Source organism: Pieris rapae, chromosome 11, assembly GCF_905147795.1.
Source record: "Pieris rapae chromosome 11, ilPieRapa1.1, whole genome shotgun sequence".
Classification (NCBI taxonomy): domain Eukaryota; kingdom Metazoa; phylum Arthropoda; class Insecta; order Lepidoptera; family Pieridae; genus Pieris; species Pieris rapae.
In genome coordinates, this window is record NC_059519.1 from 10,395,103 (window position 1) to 10,410,990 (window position 15,888).

Here is a 15,888-nt window from a genome sequence, read left to right on the forward strand (position 1 = left end):
AGACATTGATGTTCTTCTTGCTTTGCTGCGTTCTATTAATATGTCCCCTTCTGTGATTAATTGGTTTAAAAGCTATCGGAACGTCAGCAACGAATTAAATTAACTGAAAGCTTTTCCTCTTGGTCTCATGTTTCTGCTGGCGTACCGCAGGGTGGTATCCTCTCTCCTCTTCTCTTTTCGCTCTTTATAAATTCTATTACTAATCAACTTTCTTCCAACTCTCATCTTTATGCTGATGATCTTCAAATTTACAACCAGTCTACTTTTGATGAATTGCCGGCTGCTATTCTGACGGCAAACTTTGATTTAGACAAAGTTGTGAAATGGAGTAAATCGTATGGTCTTCAGATAAACCCTTATAAGAGCCAGTCTATTATCATCGGAAGTGCATCGTATATAATGAGAATAAATTGGTCAACTTTACCCCAGATTACTATAGATAGTACGGTTGTTCCGTTTTGCTCCACTGTTAGGAATTTGGGCATTACTTTGGATAAAACCCTGTCTTGGCAGCCCCAAATAAATGAAGTGAGCAGGAGGATTTTTTCTTCTTCCCACGCACTTAATAGGTTACGCAATTTTTTGCCTATCTCAACTAAAATTTCTCTTGCTCACTCTCTTTTACTTTCTATTCTTGATTATGCTGATGTATGTTATCCTGATTTAACTGAGTTGCAGCTTGATAAGTTAGAGCGCTTACAAAATGTTTGCATCAGATTCATTTTTGGACTCCGTAAATTTGACCATATTTCGGAGTTCCGAAGAAAGCTCAATTGGCTACCCATTCGATTGCGGCGTAAGATGCGCATTTTACAACTTCTCTTTAATATTCTTTTTAATCCCAAAACCCCTAGTTACTTAAAGCAAAATTTTATTTTCCTCTCCGGCGGCAGTTTTGACTTACGTTCCTTAGACAACCTAATTCTTGAAACTCCTACGCATAAAACTGAACTCTATCACTCCTCCTTTACTGTGCAGAGTATCCTGCTATGGAATTCCCTACCAATCGATATTAGACGAGCGCAATCTTTAAATGTATTTAAAAAGCTTCTTTTTGATCATTTTCTTTCTACCTCGTAATTCGTTCTGCTTATATATATTTATTTTTATAGGTTAACCTTTTTATTTGCTTTTAAATTTTTGTCTATAATTATTTTTATTTATTATTATTGCTATTTTTTCTTTGATTTTGTTTTATTATATTCAATTAGTTATAGTAAGGCATGTTCTAAGTTTAAGTTTTTAGTTTTTTTGTTTTTTTGTTGCTTTTGTTAATTGATTTTTTTTGTACTCTACCCTCTGATGGTTTTTCTTTAACGTTGTGTTTCTCATTAGGGTTGCCTGGAAGAAATCGCTTGTAAGCGATAAGGCCGCCCTTTGCCTTATATCTTTTGTTACTGTTTTTTTTATTTTTTTGTTATGTGTGTTTTTGTATAAGGCAATAAAGGATTAATAAATAAATAAATAAATAAATAAGAAATAGATTGTTGGAAGCCAATTTGAGATCACGTCGACCAGTTCGGGCTGTGCGTCTAACAATTCAGCATAGACAAGCTCGCCGACAGTTCGCGCAAAATCACACTAATTGGCAACTTCGACATGGAGGCCAGTGCTTTTTACTGACGAATCACGATTTCGTCTAACACGTTGCGATGGTCGTCTCCATGTTTACAGACGCCCAGGCGAGCGATACAGTGCAGCAGCAGTCCAGGAATATAACAAATTTGGATGTGGCTCTGTGAGGGTTTGGGGCGGAGTTAGTTTGGACTAGCGCACAGATCTCGTCGTTGTTCCCGGGCGCTTGTGTGCTCAAACTTACATTGAAAATGTGCTCGAAGATCATGTTTGGCCCGCAGCATATGGTATGGGCCCAGATTTTCTTTAAATGCAAGATAATGCCAGGCCGCATACTGCAGCCATCACGTCAGATTACTTACGACAGCAGGAAATCCGTGTAATGGTGTAATCCGTGTAGTGACCTTCCATGAGCCCTGAACTAAATCCAATTGAACACATTTGGGACTTCCTTGACAGGCGCATCCGGAGCGATTGTACCTCAAACACTGCAGCAGCTCACTGAAGCGTTGATTGAAGAATGGTAGCGAATTCCACAAGAAGATATTCGGAGGATCATACGAACCATGCCGCGTTGTTGTCAAGCCGTGATTAGGGCTCATGGAGGCCACACACGTTACTGAAAGTCACTAAAGACGAATATTCAAACGATATAAGAATATTTTTTTGGTGGACCTTTATTATCACCAATTAGTTTTTCGTCTACAATGCACATTTTATATTTTTTTTAATAAAAAAAATACAAATTGAATTTTTTTATTAATTGTAGTAATTAACAAATTAACAAGGTAAAAAATAGCGTACAAGTTAATTTAAATCTAATTATAGTTTAAGCAATAGACAGGAGAAAAATCTTGTTCCGCTAATTGTTTTGAGCAGTATATAACTCTTTGACATGTGATCAAATTGGAAGGAGGTAATCACAAACAGAAATAATATTTGCAATGAACCAAATTTTATAGTTAGTACAGTATTATAACAATAATAATGAATAACAAGACTAGTTATTAAATCTTACATTTAGAAACATACATGTAGAACATGTAGTTAGTTTAAGTTTAAGTTTAAAAGAGTTAGTTAGACACCAATAGTAATAATTCTTATCTAAAAAATACAACGATTTAATCGTTAGCCTTCTTTTTCTTGTATTTAATAACATCTAAAGTGATGTTCCCCGCGTTAATTTCAAACTTATGATCTAGGTACTCGCCCACGCTTTAAAAGCACCTTGCCTTTAAAAACCTAATCACCTTCCCCTTGAAAACATTACATGGCAGCGATCTATAACTTCTAGGAAGGTGATTAAATATTCTTACAGACATGGCGTAACAATTTTTAGAATATAGCGTGGTGCAACATGCAGGCACCCGCAGCCGTGTTGGATCCCTCGGTATATGCAAGCAAGTTTCTTTATATGATTTAAATAATTTTGGATGCTTGTTTACAGTCATAACTGCCTCAAAGATATACAAACTCGGTACTTTCAGAATACCGAGTTCGTGAAAAATCGGTCTACTTACTATAATTTTTTGTATTCCACTGAAATTCAATAAACGAAATTTTTGTAATTTTGTATGTGGGTTTGACAGAAACTTCCGTGACAGATTCAATCTTATCTATCTTCTTTATTCTTTATCAAATATATATATAGTAAGAAATTAACAAATAAAATTACTAAAAATAACCAAATTAAATTACACGAAATTAACCACAATTTCAACAACAATAGTAACGTCCTATATCTAGTGCGAGCGTCGAAGAAGTGCGCCCGACCATACAGCGCGCCGTGCTTATATAGCCTAAAAACCAGTTTAGTTCAGTATACCCCACTGCTACACGTCACTTGACTTTTTACAGCTTATTCGGCCTCTCCTGACGACGGTGCGTCCTCGCCCGTGTGATGATAGGCAGGTTGGCATGTTGAAACTTGAAACTGCTGATGACTCTTGTATCACGTGCGGTGGTTGTGGTGAAGGACTATCGTCATCATCAGCGCCACCTAAAAATTACATGATTTTTGTTATTATAACGTTAAATTAACATAACTTCATCGAAAGTAAGAGCGCATCCATTACTCTCGACACAACATTAGTTCATTTTTTTTTTTTTACATAGCAAGAGCGTCTCCATTGCTATCAACAGTAAGAGTGACTCCATTACTGTACATCACACTAAGCAAGAGCGACTCCATTGCTTTAACAGTAAGAGCGACTCCATTACTGTACATCACACTAAGCAAGAGCGACTCCATTGCTTTAACAGTAAGAGCGACTCCATTACTGTACATCACACTCAGCAAGAGCGACTCCATTGCTTTAACAGTAAGAGCGACTCCATTACTGTACATCACACTAAGCAAGAGCGACTCCATTGCTTTAACAGTAAGAGCGACTCCATTACTGTACATCACACTAAGCAAGAGCGACTCCATTGCTTTTGATAGTAAGAGCGACTCCATTACTGTACATCACACTAAGCAAGAGCGACTCCATTGCTTTAACAGTAAGAGCGACTCCATTACTGTACATCACACTAAGCAAGAGCGACTCCATTGCTTTAACAGTAAGAGCGACTCCATTACTGTACATCACACTAAGCAAGAGCGACTCCATTGCTTTAACAGTAAGAGCGACTCCATTACTGTACATCACACTAAGCAAGAGCGACTCCATTGCTTTAACAGTAAGAGCGACTCCATTACTGTACATCACACTAAGCAAGAGCGACTCCATTGCTTTTGATAGTAAGAGCGACTCCATTACTGTACATCACACTAAGCAAGAGCGACTCCATTGCTTTAACAGTAAGAGCGACTCCATTACTGTACATCACACTAAGCAAGAGCGACTCCATTGCTTTAACAGTAAGAGCGACTCCATTACTGTACATCACACTAAGCAAGAGCGACTCCATTGCTTTAACAGTAAGAGCGACTCCATTACTGTACATCACACTAAGCAAGAGCGACTCCATTGCTTTAACAGTAAGAGCGACTCCATTACTGTACATCACACTAAGCAAGAGCGACTCCATTGCTTTTGATAGTAAGAGCGACTCCATTACTATCACACAAGACTCCCGCAGGTCTTTACCAAAATAGGTACTACCTATATGATAAGCAGTTCTAATAAAATGACAGTTTTCACAAACATTTATCAACATACATAAGTTTTGAAAAGGCAAGTAAAAATTACTTACTCTCAAAGAATGCGGCACACACATCAGGGGTCCATTCCCCGCGCCAGGGCAACATGTATTCCGCGGCAGCTTTACCATAAGAACCAGCGACTAATTTTAGTTCATATCTGTCCTGCGACAACGTCGCTAAAACCACATATGGTCCGCGCATACAGGAGTCTAGCTTACCAACAGCTTGGCACAAATGCAAAATCGCCGCCATTGAAATGCACACCCTTGCGAGTCAACCTCGCAAAGCACGATGTCTTCATATCTTGACCATTGCTAATGACTCGGCATAGATACTCGATCTCCGTAGTCTGAAAGTTACATTTTTTTTTTAAATTAATGGAAAAGCCTGCCTGGGTCCCTTACCCTTACCCCCATCTCTGACACATCATGTAATGTACCTAAACCCTCTTCTATTGTTTTACTAGGTAATAATACGTTATATACACAATTACAACACACAAGGGCTCTGCCTAATCTATGTAAAATCGTAACGTATTTGATATAATTCGTTGATATACAACCTGTGCATTACCTAATTCTTATGGCATCTTTATGTACTCATAATGACCCTCAGGTGTTACGAATCTCGGGAGTGGTGTCGATTTTTTTATTTAATTTTATCTGGTGAAAGCCAGTAGCCATATCAAGGCAAATATAATAGGTAGCTTTATCTAGCCAATCAATATTATGGTCCTCAATTAACGGAAGCGGGTATTCCAACTGTCTTTGAGTTTTAAGTTTAAAGTCGACACAAAGCCTATCTGAATCGCTTTTTTTTTACAAATCTCTATCTCTAATTATTTATTGATTCAACACATCTTTTATGATATCTCTAACGCGTAATTTTTCATCATACGACATTTTATAAGGGCGGTAAACTATAACTAATTTAGCCTACCGCTCGACTCGGAACGCTGTCGAACAAAACAGTCCTCCGTTTTATGTCCTACCTTATTACAAAATGTGCAAATAATTTTGATGTTATAAAACTGCCTTTTATCTAAACTTGAATTGTTTGTAGATTGAGTCTCTGGTGCGGTTTCATACTTAGTTTTTTTAGGACACAAAATTTGTATATGACCAATTTCCCTACATGAATCATGAACAGTTAATATTAGACTGAAAATTATCTCGTTTTCAGAAATTATCTCGCAAATTTGGCCTTTTAACGTGATTTTGTATTATAGAGCGCGGTTCTAGGGGCTGGGTATATAATGAGAGGAATTTAACTAAGCCTTCCGATGATAAATTAGCACAAGTCGCGGCGGCGCGAACTTGTGGGTCCTTAATACCCCGAATAACTACTGCGACAATTTACTTTTCACTCATTCCTCGTACAACACGCAATACATGAGATAACTATCAGAGTCTGTTGTCTCAACTATGATCATTACTAAGCCACTCATTTAGCCACACTTTAGCATCCCCTTTCAAACAATATCCAATCAGAGATAAGCACTCACGGTCATCCCAATAATTAGAAAACCGCGCAGAGTCTTCCTCCTCACACCATATATCGAAATATTTGAAAGACGGATCAAAATTAGAAATATAAATGGAGTTAGATCTTACCAGAATTGTGCTCAACGCACTTACTAGTTTGTCGGTCACCTGATTAAGTACCAGATCAGTGCTTGACTCGCATGCGCTGCTTGAACTTGGCACCGGAGCGTTCTCAGTACCATTGTGCGAACCGTCAGTACCAGGTGGTAACGAGTGTCGCTTAAGGAAGAAAGCAGCAAATCCGATGGTGTTGCGCATGTCGGTGCAAAGGGCCGACCCCCTCGCGGTGGTGTTGCTGAGCACAGTTGTGGTGACACCACTGGTGGACATAGCTCAGTCGCTTGCGTCGGTTGACGGTTTAATATCGACTGTAACGTTTCTTCAAGCCCAGAGACGGGCACACCGTCTTTTTTTTACGTGTTCACCGCCTACCCTCCATTATTTTTATTAAACGTATATCACTCGCGTTTCAAACTGACTAAAATAAAACCACGTGGGCGTTAATTTAAACTAATCAGAAATGAGAACGAATCCCACTACTGAAGTAAGAAATTAACAAATAAAATTACTAAAAATAACCAAATTAAATTACACGAAATTAACCACAATTTCAACAACAATAGTAACGTCCTATATCTAGTGCGAGCGTCGAAGAAGTGCGCCCGACCATACAGCGCGCCGTGCTTATATAGCCTGAAAACCAGTTTAGTTCAGTATACCCCACTGCTACACGTCACTTGACTTTTTACAGCTTATTATATATAATGAAAATGGTCTTCGTTTGAGGCTCAATCACGCCTAAACCACTGATCGTATCGAAATTTTTCCTAGATGGTTTACGGCTATTTATTTTTCGAATTCTAACGTTTCTTCATTTTTTTAATGCTGTTTTACTTTTATGAACATTTATCTCGTTAATTGCAAGCGTTTTCTCTTGGTTCTTTTGTTTCCATGGCAACGGAGTTTACTAAACGGATAATGTTCTTTTACATTCAGCTAAGAATTCCAATTTCTATAGTTACTCATCACGAAATCTCGGGAACTATAGGACTTAGAAATGTGAAACTTGGTAGGAATATTACTTTCGTTATGTAGAGGTCAACTAAAAAGACGGATTTTAAGAAATTCATCCCCCCAAGGGGATTGCGGGGGCGTTAACAATGAACAATTCCCAAAAAAAATTATTTTTTAAGGCGTAGCTCCTACAGACTCCAAATTTAGCTAGAGTCGTCTATATGTGATGCAGAAATGATTTAAGAGCGGATTTTACAACAACCCACCGCCGAAAAAGATTGCGGTAGTGGGTGTTAAAATGTGAAATTTCTATTTCCAAACTGTAACCTCTATAGACTTTAAATTTGGTAGTAATCTTTTATTTGTCATGCAGAAATCATCTCAAATAGGATTTTACGAAATTCTATTTCCAATAAGGATTGCGGGGATAATAAGATTATTTAATATAAGTGCGGCAGTGATAGCTATGCAGCTGGCATATGATTCGGTTGATCACCCAATCTATGCAGCTTTTAGAGTGGTTAGTACTTTGATGGGTGATCTTCTTAAGATTACGATTGGCCTGCATGAACATCATTGTTGTTAGGTATAAGTTAAAGTCTCATTGATCACTACCCTGCAGAATTTTAGTGATTAATGAATTTTTCTCATGTCACTGTGTTCCGCCTGGAACTTAATATAATAATATTTTTTTTTACTTTTTGAAGGTGCTGATGGTTCGCGCGGTCTGCCAGTATGGTCAGAGCTTTGATGTCGTTCAAAATTACTCGCCGTTTGAATTTCGAGTTTTCAGTTTCAACTCCGTTATGTTAACGAGTATGTTTTACGTCCCGGCAAACTCAACTTACGAGCGACGAGTCGTCGAATGTGAGATGGAGGAAGATTAATACTCATTTCTCCATGAACCGGACCATTTCTATTGGATATTTTTTCCATTTATTCTTTGTTTTGATGTTCATCAACATTTATTTTTATAATACTAATAATAATAATAATTTATTATATCAATAAATTTTATTTTAAGTGAATTTGACTCTTCTTTGAAAAATATTGTAAATTTCAGAAATAAAAATTAACAAAAAAAAAGCAAAAAAAAATATAAAAAAAAAAATTAACAAAAAAAAGCAAAAGAAAATATGAATAAAAAAAATTAAAATGATGAATAAAATTTAATTTATTTCCTTTGAAAATTCGACCAGCGAAGCGGGCGGGGTCGGCTAGTTATATTATAAGATTTTTTTGGAAACTTGGCGATATTTTACAATCGAGGTTTGGAGGTTTGAAACCGTTTTATAGCACTATTAATTAAATAAAAAAAAATTAATAAAAAAAAAGGCTTAGGTACTATAAAGTAAGTGATTATCTAGTTGATAAAAGGGCCTGGGACTAGTGCTGGGCAGGCTACTTCTAATTAATTTGCTATATTTGTTTTAAATATTGTAGAATTGTTTGATGATTTGCTTTTTTAAACGGTTTTATTTAGCTCACCCCGTTTGTTTTATTCTTTTTTCTTGGGTCAAATTTAGTAATTCAAATTTAACCCTCTTCCTGTCAACCGATTAATCTGAAATTTTGTATACACTTTGGATTTTGGTGACAATACAATTATGTTTATTCATTATCATTATAAATTTAAGATGGCCGCCGCTACAAAATGGCGCATAATTTATGTTTTATTAATCCCATCAATATGGGTATCAAATGAAAGAGCTCAACAAGCAGAATACAATATACTATCAAAAACTAAAAAAAATTTAAATCCAAGATGGCAGCCGCTACAAAATGGCGGATAACGTAGGTTTTATCAATCCCATCAATATGGGTATCAAATGAAAGGGCTCAACAAGCAGAATATACTATAAATAACGGTCAAGAAACCTTGCAATAATGAAGCACACAAATGAATTTAACAGAATGCGAAATAAAAACTAAAAACTAGAAAATAAAAATAGGTAAAAAAACTTTTTAAGTTAAACGGTTTTATGTTAAACATACATTGCAATGTTTAAGATAAATGTACTAAAAACTAAAAAATAATTAAATAGATACAGTCGTGGGAATTATAAACATATGCATAGACTAGACTAAAATAAAACCGAGAGTTTTTTACGCCGGCTTTTTCTCTCGGCCAACACCCTCTGTCTTCTTTGCCGATGAGTAGGGATGCCAACAGGCTCGAATTTAATGACGTGGAATAAGTGATACCATTATGATCCTATGTTCCAAAATAAACGTATTTTATTTTAAATTAGTAAAAACTACGAATTAACAAAGTCACGGTTACTTAATTATGTATTATTGTGTAGAAGGTAATTAGAATCTTTAATAATGCTATTAATGTCATAAAGATATGCATTGTATAACTGGGGACCCAGTATGGACCCTTGAGGAACTCCAGAACTTATAAGAACAAAGTCACTTCTAGTACCTACTGCCAACCGCAACCGCCTGTTTACGATTAGTTATATATGAACAAAACCACCGATGAAGGTCACCACGTATCCCTAGGAGTTGGAGCTTATGTAATAGGATAATGTGATCCACTCTATCGAACGCTTTCTCAAAATCAGTGTAAATTACATCAACCTGTGCACCACCATCCATACTTTGTAGTACGTAGTTCGTGAACACGGTTAATTTGGTTATCGTAGAACGTTTACTGATAAAACCATGCTGTTCATCTGGAAGTTAATTATTATTATATAATAGATGGCTTTATCTTTTCAAAGACTTTACTGAGAGTGTTAAGTATCGATATTGGGCGATAGTTTGAAATACTTGTACATGTGTTAGGAATACGTAATTTTAATTTAATAATATTTCATGAAGGTGACCCCAAATACTGTGATCGTCACATTTTTTTTAGTCATTGTTGAGATTTACTCGGGTTATGATTTTTATATATATAATAATAATAAGCCATTAGATATTATTCCTCATCCAATTTACATAAACTTAAATAAATACTCAATATTCTTCAGATCAAAGAATCTGTAACGTATTTCATGTGTAGTGTAGTGTAGTTTAGTGTATAGGTACTCGTCGGTAAACTGCTCTTGATTACTATAATATTATATTAGATATTAAGATTCACACTATGAGAAAATCAGCACAAATATACCAAAGTAGCAATTAACATTATTTATTTACATAAAGCCCTCCATGACAATTGCTATAGAATTTTAAAAGGCGCACCGCTTTTTGTTTTGATTTTGTTTAAATGTCGATAGTTGTCTTTCGCGACTTCGGACTAAACAAAAGACTAAGTTGCACCAAATTAAGTCAAATCAAATTTTTTTCTAAACGTAAATATCGCATCGGAATCGGATCTTCTAATTCCGAAATGTTTAATTCTTCCTCTATCCTGTGATATCTTGTTGAAACGAATTATCCAAACTATATTAAATCTCTAAAGTCAGTAAAACAGTTTACTGATCCATTGACCATTCGTTGTGGTCTATTTCATTTCAAAGTATTGACACAAGTTTTCAACTTAGTTGTGTAAGGATTTATATATTTAAAAGGATAAATAATAGAAGAAGATAACTCTTTTACTTTTACACTATGATATCAATAGTTATGGATATAAGTTGAATTTGTCATGAATACTGATGCAAGCAAGTAATGTTGCTTTTGTTTGATCAACCAGATAAAATAAATGGACTCTACTATGGAAAGAGAAACTACTTCTCCTTTTACAATATTTTAAATTATTAAAAAAAATAATAAATAAAATAAATTTTATTAAATCTTTCGTAACAATAAAACTACAGTATATTTTAAATTCTACAAAGTCATTATATCACATAGTCCTTAAACAATTTATTAACGTCAGTTTCTATTTTAATCTAAAACAAGATTACGAGTATAAGACATATCTATAGGTACAAATACTTCTTATTAACAAGGAATAAATGTGTGTCAACATCCTTAGTCTACTAGTGTTACAATTCTGCATAAAAGCGTTATCACAAAACCAATATCCACGTATATTTTTTATATTGAAAAAGTAAATTTTTGTTAACAATGACAGGTAAAATTCTTCTTTTAAAGATGTATATTTATGTAGTAAATATGACCGAATTTTACACTTCAATAAAAATGTCGAACTCTCGTTATCGAAGAGGTTTTAGCATAGGATTCCTACAATAGATCATAAAGAAGGATTTTAGTAGCGGTTGTATCTTCCGATAATACAAAAATATCTATAAGTAAGCTTTGAACTTAAATGTTTGGTTCATGGAATGTTGGAAGCTAATTTTTATTGGCAAGATCTTATACATAAATATTCTTATTACTAATTATTACAATATTTTAACTGTAATATGGCTGAACGTTTTTATTGCAATTGTTTTGTTTATTATTTTTATAGTCAACCTCAAGGCATCACGCACAAAATCTAAACATATTCAATGAACAATTTAACTGAATGAAAACTTTATTTATTTACATGCAACACTCGCTATTGTCTATTGCGGTAGTTTTGCGCCAACCAAAGAGGAAATAGCCGACCGCCAAACCGAGCGCCAACGCAAGACACAGCCACACATTATACGTCATGAATACCAACATGAGGACATATGACACCCAGGCTTGTATAAAATACAGCACCGTCTGGTAAACGTGGCCACTTGAAAACATCGTATATCTGAAAAAGGTCACATATATTAGTATTTCCTAAACCAAATTATGTATGAGTTAGCATGATTTTCATCCATTGAATATCCCGTAAACTGTCGGTTATTTTTTGAGTATACGATAGATTATATAGATAACAAACGACAATAATTAGTACTAACATGGGGCTCCGTTTGGTGTGACAGGATCTAGTACCATTTTCGTTCTTGGCGATATTGACTTGTGAGTCAGCGGTTGCCGCCATGGCAGCTGCTTCAAAAAGCGTTTCCCGATAATACTTGAAGCCTTCATATAGCACGCCCGCCAAGAAAATGGCTACGGCTGAGCCGAATAGCTCAAGTGCGTTTGATGTCTCCCATCCTTTGAAAAGAATTTCTTGGACGACTCCAGCATGGAACTGGAAATCAGAGGTGATTCTTATTAATGATGGCCGCCCGTATCTACTATAATTTTATTTTTTACTTGTACTTTAATCTATTATATAATATAGTTTGTCCGTGATAAAATTAAACAATAAAATGTACAGAACATAACCTAGAACCCTTTGCTCTGTGAATTGTAGACTACTAAAGTATAGGTACCTACTAGTTATACGCAAATTGCAATATAGACGTGACGTCCCGTCAAACCCTTTACAAGTTCCTAATCTTTCCTTTCCTTACCACCGTTGTGAAAAAAAACTTGGCGATTAAAAAGAGTGGCGGAGAGTTTATGGCCAGTTTTTCTCTTCCGGTCTACGCCCCTGATTTTAGAACTGGCGGTAAATGTAATGATAAGTGTACATTGTGTTGACTTTGACTTAATAAGTAGACTCCCACAATTATTTAATAAAAAGCGAGTTGCAACCGTTTCAAATTACGATTTTAATTGTATTGATTTTTATAATAAATATATATATATTAAAACCAATAAAAATTGTTTGCTCCTCGGAAAAATATCCTAAAAAAATTTGTTTTTTAATTGTCCCGAGTAAAAAACTAAACTCCCGTATTTTTTTGCGTATTTAAGCATTTGTCCCTTATAGACTGAAAAAATAATCGGGAAACCCTACCTAGGTCCCTCTTTTCCTCTGTAGGTTTACAATCGACGCGACTTTATCATTTCATATCATTTTATTTGAGATAAAGATAGTTAAATGTGTGAAAGTTTATCACCATCTTACATTTAGTTTACACTTAGTTTACATAAAGATTCCGATTTTATTCTTTGATTTTAACTTAAGGACAGCGTATAAAGGTCTGTCTTATTTCATACTATAAATACGCCTGAGTAAGGCACTTGGGAAAAAAATTCATACCCTTAGCAAGTGAAAAATGAAGCGAATGTTTGATGACGCCTATTATGTGTAAGTTACAAAGTGTCACGAATATTTGGAATAACTTTATCATACATACGAACAAAATTCGGTAGGTATTCATTGTCAATATGCCTGTCGTTTTGCTCGATACATGTATTTTTGTAATTTATTAATCTTCCACAAAATATTTTAATTAGTAAACAAAATATATTATTTTATTATCAAATCCTCTTTTATCGGTGTGGTGGTCGTATATACAGACACTTACAGTGCCTCTGCACACCGCAGTGGTGGTTTGACACGATTGCACGAACCGATAACGCTCATAATGATAAGAGAACAACGATTCTAATATTCTGGTCAAATTTAAATCTGTTGCAAGGCCTAATGGTAGTGGGACCTATATGAACTGCTTTCGAAGTTTACATGACGAGGTCATAGTGTGTTTCAAACATAAACACTTACCACCATCATATGACCATGGCCACCGCAGCCTCCTTCGTGAGTCGGGTCCATTGCTGAAAAAAAAGTAGTTTTTAAAAATGTAATAAATTCACTACGCCACACGAATGACGCTATTATAAAAGTATTAAATAATTTAAGATACTGTCGGATTTAGAAATATGTTAGATATAATTCCGATGGTTTCCCAGATAAATATTACGGTGACATTGTTACAGTGAGTCACAGAGTATTCAGGTAGGTGCAACTACCACTATTGTTCACGTAGGCTATTGTTGGCTAATAGGCCGTACATAGGTTTGTTTACCACTTGGCAGTGGCCAAATTCAAACACAAGAACCAATATCTAGCAAATCTAGTATTTGGTATTTAAATTTTATATTCTCGTAAGCCATTCAAGTGTGGCTTGTTTTTATTGATTGGTAATTATTACAGATTTAAGTTAATATCCTATGCAATGTAGTAAGAACAAAACAAAACCATACAACATATACATATATACCTCAGTTAAATGCTACACGGCTGACATTTCAATTTGTTGCTGGTAGCTACTTAAAGTGGGCCGTCAAATATATGTGAAATATTTGTAGAAAGACACCAAGCCTTTTTACATTTAGGAAACGTAAATCGTATCATATACGTGTAGTTTGTTTGCTAGTATACTTAGCCTTACTTTAGCTTGGCCAAGCCAAGGCGATATCGCCCATATTTCGAAGAATATAAAGACTCAGTAACGTAGGATTGTGCAAGGTGCGCTTTCACCTCGCAGGGACACGTTGCGCAATGCATCTTGGTGCAACCAAGATTCCATCGCTAGTTCCTACTTTTGTTTATTATTCTCGAGAACACGTTATTAAGTATTAAAAATATTATCTATCATTAAGTATTCTTGTTTATTTTCCAATATTCTTTTGCCTATAATAAATATAATATAATAATCTGCCTTTAATAAAGTTATTTACCATTTATATAATATACTTAATGAAGGCAAAAGATATACTAAGCTTTTGGTAACGTTTATATAGCTGTACGTTTGACGTTATTTTTAATAACGCTGCCCCATTTAGAGAATCGAATATTAAAAGAATAAATTCGTCAAAAAAATATTTTATTGTGTAATATATCTTATTAGTATCGTAAAAGTATACGAACGTGTTTTATACGGTACGGCTTTAACAACAACTTAACTAAATAGTCCTTATCAAGCAATAAAAATTTATGAATTTGGTCGTACCTACTTACTTGTGTAATACGTTGTGTAATAAGTTCGTCAGCAAACACCTAGTGACATGAGATTGCCGATTCACTTTCAATATTTAGATAACACAATAAATTGGTGCGTTTACACTTATTTGTCTATCGTTTATCAGTTTATTTTCTTTTTGAAGTGTAAGGAAGAACTAATTGAGGTCAAATTAATATTTACAATTGCAGTTTTTTGCATAAAACACGTGCAGGAATTTATTTTTTCATGTTTTATATCTTCGCGTAGTTATATAGCGCGTTTTTTTTAATTTTGCTATAGGTGACTCATATTATATCCCAATATTTTTTGAAACAGTTTGGCGTAATGGCTATTGTAATATGCGGGAAATATTAGGGTTATTACGCATTTAACTCGATAAACACTAATATTGCATCCGTCTAAATAGCTTTTCAACTAAATACAAACTTTTAAATTTGTAGATTTAACTTGGTAGATTTACCTAATTTTAAGTTAAGAACTTCCTGTTAACACAAGAAACTCATCAGTCCTTTTTTACGTTCGGGCGAACAGTAAGGACCAACGTCGGTTGTAATGCTCCCCTGAACAGATATTTATCTGCATTAAACGATGCTTTGGGTACATGCGGTGCAGACCCATTCAATTACAGTCTCCATTTCAGACGTAAGATGCCACAGCCACTGTTAATTCGTGACCAATAATAACAATTGCAAAGTAGAAAAATGTTGAATTTTTTAATTGCATTTGTAATTCTTAATCTAGATTTTCTTTTATTTTAATGTACAAGATATTTTCTCTTTTATCATTGTAATGTTTCCCTCCACATGTGTGTATTGTGTTTTTGTATGTCGTGTGTTCTCAATAAGTGATTGTATGTGTTTCGATAGTAGGCCGTTTTAAAATTAACAAATAAATTTTATGTGATATTTTTTTTAAGTTTTTGGATATGTATTGTATGACTAGGTCAAAGACCAAAACAAATATG

The 15,888-nt window shown here is 34.8% G+C and overlaps 1 long non-coding RNA gene across 1 annotated transcript; it reads right to left on the reverse strand.

The window, feature by feature from the left end:
* Window positions 1-3,549: 3,549 nt before the first annotated feature.
* LOC123689560 lies at window positions 3,550-6,798 on the reverse strand. The gene is made up of 3 exons (XR_006750516.1): window positions 6,337-6,798; window positions 4,774-5,072; window positions 3,550-3,574 (listed from the first exon to the last, which is right to left on the reverse strand). It is a non-coding gene; the product is annotated as an uncharacterized LOC123689560 (long non-coding RNA).
* Between the last annotated feature and the right edge of the window lie 9,090 nt (window positions 6,799-15,888).